The 6,035-nt window shown below is 34.0% G+C and overlaps 1 protein-coding gene across 2 annotated transcripts in view; it reads left to right on the top strand.

Annotated features, from left to right (window-relative positions):
- Wnt2 (Wnt oncogene analog 2) overlaps window positions 1-6,035 on the top strand; it is a 44,906-nt gene that overhangs the window by 23,187 nt on the left and 15,684 nt on the right. The gene's annotated exons all lie outside the window — the stretch shown is intronic.

Below are 6,035 nucleotides of genomic sequence, written 5' to 3' on the forward strand. Positions count from 1 at the left end.
GTTGATGAATCAGTCAATTTCTTAGATTTTCTAGAAAATTTTAATTACGAGTTTGTAATAATTTTCTTGATTGAATCTGATGTTGAATTGAGATGAACATAAAAATTTAAACTAACGGAGGAAAATCAATGATCGTTCATTGATTTTTTATTGTTTATAAATATATTCACTATTTGAAAGGCAATAAACGATTTCGGATGATAGAATTGTTAATCCTGGTTTAGGATAATTTTTTCATCGAACAACATAATTAATTCTCCAATTGTGTTGCATTTTTTTGGCAGCACAAAAATGGGAAAACTTCTTGACAAATCCAATATAATATTCAGCAAATGTATCATAAATACTGGTATTAGACGAATGACGAAGCGATAGTTTGTTTTGTATGATAATAATCCCTGAGGTTGGAGCTCAAAAAATCCGCCTCTTTATTCTTGGTATGAGAAAAAGCGTCTGCTGAGCACAGCCCACGTGAGCCAACCACTTAGCCAGCTTCTCTAATCCTTATCTATGTATATCGGGATTATATGCAATTCAATGTGTGCGACCACTCATCCACCCAAGGATATCTTACCCCAGGCGAATCAATCCTACATTTCGGCTGGTATTTGTTCTGTAATTCAATTAAAAAATCTTAATCACTAAACTAACAAATAAAAAATATTTACTACACGTCCAATTACAATATAATATATATAATTTTCTCACTTCCAATTTTGCTACTCCGATTATATCATATCCTATATTATATTATATATTGGTGATATTTTCAATATAAAAAAATATTAAATTATTATTATTTGTTGTTTATTATATCTGATATAGATTTACGAGAAAAAATGAAACATGTCGCGTATAATTATTAATATATATTGGATTATGGTATTAAATAAGCAAATACATTTGTTAACTTTTAGAAATGATTTTTATTTTATTTTTATTATTTTATCTTTAAGACTTGACAGACAGAAGGCACTTCGCACAATGAATATTTACAAGAGACTTAAGAAGTATTACAAGTTAGACTCAGTTGCCCCGGAGAGGGCATTGTAATTTCCACCTCCTGAAATATTTCCTTTTTCTGAACCCCTTCCGGTCAGCAGATGTATTTTGGAAATATTCAAATGTTATAAAAACTAAGGAAGGACTGTGGACATTTCCCTTGATTTTACAACCAAGGGAAATCCAGCTATGAAAATGTGGATATGAACTATCCTTACTTAAATGAGAAAATAAAACTTAGAAAGAGCGGGGAAATCGGGGAAATCCCCCAAAACCAACAATATATATATTTTCTATCAGGACAACGTGTTTTGAAAATTATAATTCGTTTAACGCTGGCGTCACGATTTTCCTTCCTAAGAAGAATTGAAAAATTATCTGGAATATTTACGAGGAATATTTATTTATATATTTTTTTTTTGGCGCATGATCTGTGGGTTGGAAATGTTTTTTAACAATGCATGGAATAATCGTGAGGGTTAATATGTGTATTCTACACCTGAAGCTCAACCAGTGGTTTTGAGGTTTCGCTCCGGTGGATTTACCGATTTTACCGATTCGTTCCACTGACTCGGCGTTACAAACATGTTAACCCTATTCGTTACAGAATGTTAGTGAAACAATACAGTGCGGTACATGTTCACGGGTTTGATAGTAAATAACGGAATGGGAGAGAACAATAAATCTGATCGGAAGCCGCGATACCCGGTCATCTCGAATTTCCCGAACAAGCAACACTGGAATTTTTAGTTCAGGGAAAAGATGAAATCACTTGATTGATAAAACAAATGATCTGATAATCAGTGTTCCGAAAAAAAATCAATTGCATTGATAACATCAGTTGAGGGTTGCTTGGAGCAATTAATTATTTTTTATTAATTAATGGTACTATTTGGTGACTGAAAAAATGTTGAAAGTACAGGTGTTGTTAAATATCACTGATTGTTCGACACTCGAATGATTGATAACTCAAAATTCAAGATGATGTTGATCAAGCGTTGATGATAAAACTGATATATGTACGAGTGGAGAATTCATGTTGCCTCTTCTATATTTGAGATATCGTTTCGACGAGATTGGGAGATTTATTTATCACTGATCTCGAAGAGTGCATCATCCTGGAACGAAACCTTTCAAAACCATCATCCTCCGTTGAAGATAAGCAAACACTTGCCAGGAAAATGATGTATATGCTATTCCCCCTCGTCGATATAAATTGATGTTAAAGGTGTGGTGAAAAGAAATCTGTAATTGCCATTTCCGATTCGTGCTGGACTACCGCTTGTTTTTATCCCTTTTTATTTCGTGATGTAAAGTAATCGGTGAACGATCGAAAAACGGCTACCTTAAGCCTTTTTGTGAGATTCTTTTTCCTGATAGCCGGCAGACTCCTCATTAAATCCTCGATTGCTTATGCACACGCAAATATCGACGCACGCGACTCCAACATATTCTCCTCTTTTATTCTATTTTCACCTGGGTTTACCACTTTTTCAGATTACCATTCTCCCTTTTTTTCTCGTAGCTTTTACAGATATATTAAGAGGGAAGAATCAGTGGGATTCTGTCCAAGTTACTCCGAGCTACCAAGGGACAAGAGAATTTTTTTCTCATTGGATTTCAACAGATTCTTCAGAAACCCATTCAGAAATCATTTTCCAAATTGGGTAATAACCTCGCATGAACTGCATCACAATCGCATAACAATTGTCAACATCTGGAATTATTTCACATTTATTTATATATATTATTTCAAATTTGTAACAGAAATCCGTTAGGAAACTTTTTAACGCGACTGTAAAGTTCAGACCCATAAGACCCATTTTTTTCTCTCGGATTTTCTACGGAATTCCGGAAAATTCTTGGTGTCAAGTGCGAGGGCATGATTTTGGGACTATGTAAAAAGGATTACGTTCTAGTTATTTTGGAATTGATGTTATCCGTAACGAATGATATGATGTCCATGACGATGAGGATGACGATGTTGAGGATGACAAAAAAGGGTATCAAAGTTTCTCATTTAAATACTACCGCATTCCTCCTGGAGAAGACGTTTGGTACACACTATTGTTAACACATAGGGATGCAGGATTATCCCTAGGATTTGTGTCATGTGTCATTGAGATGGGACTGCTGGAGAAGAATGAATAGAATTATTCTGCCTTCTAACTTCTGGGACGAAAGGATTAAAATTATTGGGACACAGCATGTCGAGTTTTTTGGGGATTATCCTGACGAATTTCAATTATGGCTGGGCCCAAAATTGATTCAACTGAAAAATCGATGGCTAGAAATTACAACTTGGGACTCACTAGAATTCAATGGAGACGAAACAGTGGATTAAAAACTCATTTCCAGTTTGTCATTCAATTCTTTCACAAAAACCCAGTGAATCCATCACATTGGACTTATACCGAGCGTTTTATTTGGTATTATTATTATTATCATTATTAATTAATAATTGAGTAATCGAATAAAGATGAAAACGACATGAATCAATAAAAAGTGGTGGAAAGACAGAAATAGGAGAAGATATCCTTAATCAGGACCCAACATTATCTTTCATCCCACTCCCCATTTATTTCAATAATCTCATCCTCTAAAATAAGTGATCAACCGGACATTTTAATAGTCCCCACTAAATAACAACACTATCTCCCCCAAAATTACCAAAAATATCTTCAAGTGATAAGGCGATTCATTCCAATTACTCACTCAACAATTAAAACTAATGAATACCCATTGCCCAGAGGAGCCACATCCAGCCGATCCCACCCAGTGGATCGTCAACCATACGATTAGATAACGTCTGAAGGATCATTCCAGTTAACTTATTTTTGCCACTTACAGGAGAGAATCTCCTCGAGTGTCTTAAAAATTTATTTTAAAAATCCTCGGACCCTGCGGTTAGCCACTGGTACGGGTTCTGGCGAAAGGGTAAATTATACCATCCCACGGTAATAAATTAGTCTGAACATTCCACAGAATCTAGTCACCTTATAGTGAGAATAGTGAGAATAGTGAGAATAGTGAGAATAGTGAGAATAGTGAGAATAGTCTAGGGCTGGGCAGGACGAGCATTCTGAATATTCAACCCTTTAATGTTACAAGGGCGTGAAATTCTTGGTAACCGCAATATTGCGCAAACCATTTAATCTAAACAGTAGTTTACCACGAAGGGCATCATGCAGACCAATAATTCTAGGCAAAACAATAATTTTGCTTTTACGATTTCCAAATTGATTCTATTTCTCGTTTTTTGCGGTATTATTTCCACCGCAACTCCACAAATAACTGTTATTTCCTGGTTATTGTGACGAATCAGCGGATATTATCGTCACCATCGATTCATTCTTCGAAATAATCTCCAGCGAAATGTACAATTATTTTGTATACTTCAGTCACACCAATGTGATGGTAATTTTATTGTTGTTAAATACAGTATTTTCGTGGATATTATGGGGCTTTTGTGTTGCTTTTATTTTGAATATCTTTTTATGGACGTCCAACGTGGCTTCGAAATAACTTGGAAATTGTTATGAGATAAGGAACAGTGGCTTAAGACTCAGTAAGTTAAGCTCTTGTTTGTGAATACTATTATGTACCTTAATGCTATGTATTAGAGCAATCTGAGGATGGGTTTACATGGAGCTTGGAGTAACTTCCGGGAATTCAAGTCGTTTTTTTTTATTCTTTTTTGTATTTGTGAACTCGTATGGAAAAAATTATTCAAAATGTGTTTAATACAGATAAATTCAATATATTCTTGCAATACGGTTAAAATTTATGGATAATATCTATGAATTATACGTAAATAAAACATTTTTATACAACATTGATATATATATATATATATATTCGATCAATATATCCCTTTAAAAAAAATCCAAGTGTAACGAAAAGTGAAAAATTGAAAGATTATCAATTATAGCTGGAATATTAAAAATAAATTCTCCAATTATTATTCAATATTTTCCATTAATTAGATTAATTAATGAATTATTTTACATTAATGGAATAAATTATTGGACCAGTTATTTAGCTGGAATGATTGCTTAATTACAATTAATTACAGTAATATTAATGAATTATTATGCGATGAATCAATGAAACTGTAAATGATGAATTGATTATTTTTCGTTCTTAAACATTTATTCAATTTTTATTTTGGACAAATAAAGAGCGCTAAAAAAATTGGTAAAAAAAGAGAGGAGGTTACACCAGGGGCGCCAGAAAATTATTTCGTCTGGTTCTCACGTTCGTCAGGACACCCTGTAGATTATCTTACGTGGTGAGTTTTCGGCGCAGGAGAAGACGCAAGATGCATTCCAATGCAAATAATGCGCCCGCGGGTCGCGAAGGAACGTAATCGTTGCAATTTCATGCTTCTCAGAAAATATTCAACTCCGTCTCATTTCGCCAGGTATTTCCTTATTTCACTGGGCGATGGCCACTTTCATCACTATAATTTACCCTCCGGCATCATCTGCTCGTCCCAAAATAGCTGTATTTACTTTAAATCATAACGAATGATCCAATTAATTGATGTCAACTGATCAGCTGATCATGATCAGATCACCATGACTGGATACACTGGTTATTAATGCAAATATTTTTATTTAAACAATTTCCAAGTTTTTTCCAAATTTCACTAATTACGGAGAGAGTAATAATACATATTGAAATATTAAATACTTCTGTTGGATTTCGGGGTTTTCCCCCGAGTTCAAAATTCTCTAGAGTTATCTAGAGTTTTTATATTTCTGGATTTAGGAAATATTTATTTCTTTGTTGCTGTCCAAGTGTTCATTTATTTCGATCCCAATAAACCAATAACTTCTATAAAGTAAATAGATTTTCAGCGAAAATATATACACGGAGAGAAAAATACCGGAAAAATTACGGAACTTTCGCGTATTTGTGGGGTGACCTTGCTTTTCGGGAAAAAGTACTGGAGGTACCGTAAAATTGTCCTGAAAGTTTCGTAAAAATTCCTGCTCGCTACGAAAATTTTTACGGAACTTACAGTATTT

The sequence above is a fragment of the Fopius arisanus genome, unplaced genomic scaffold (assembly GCF_000806365.1).
Source record: "Fopius arisanus strain USDA-PBARC FA_bdor unplaced genomic scaffold, ASM80636v1 scaffold00006, whole genome shotgun sequence".
Taxonomy (NCBI): Eukaryota; Metazoa; Arthropoda; class Insecta; order Hymenoptera; family Braconidae; genus Fopius; species Fopius arisanus.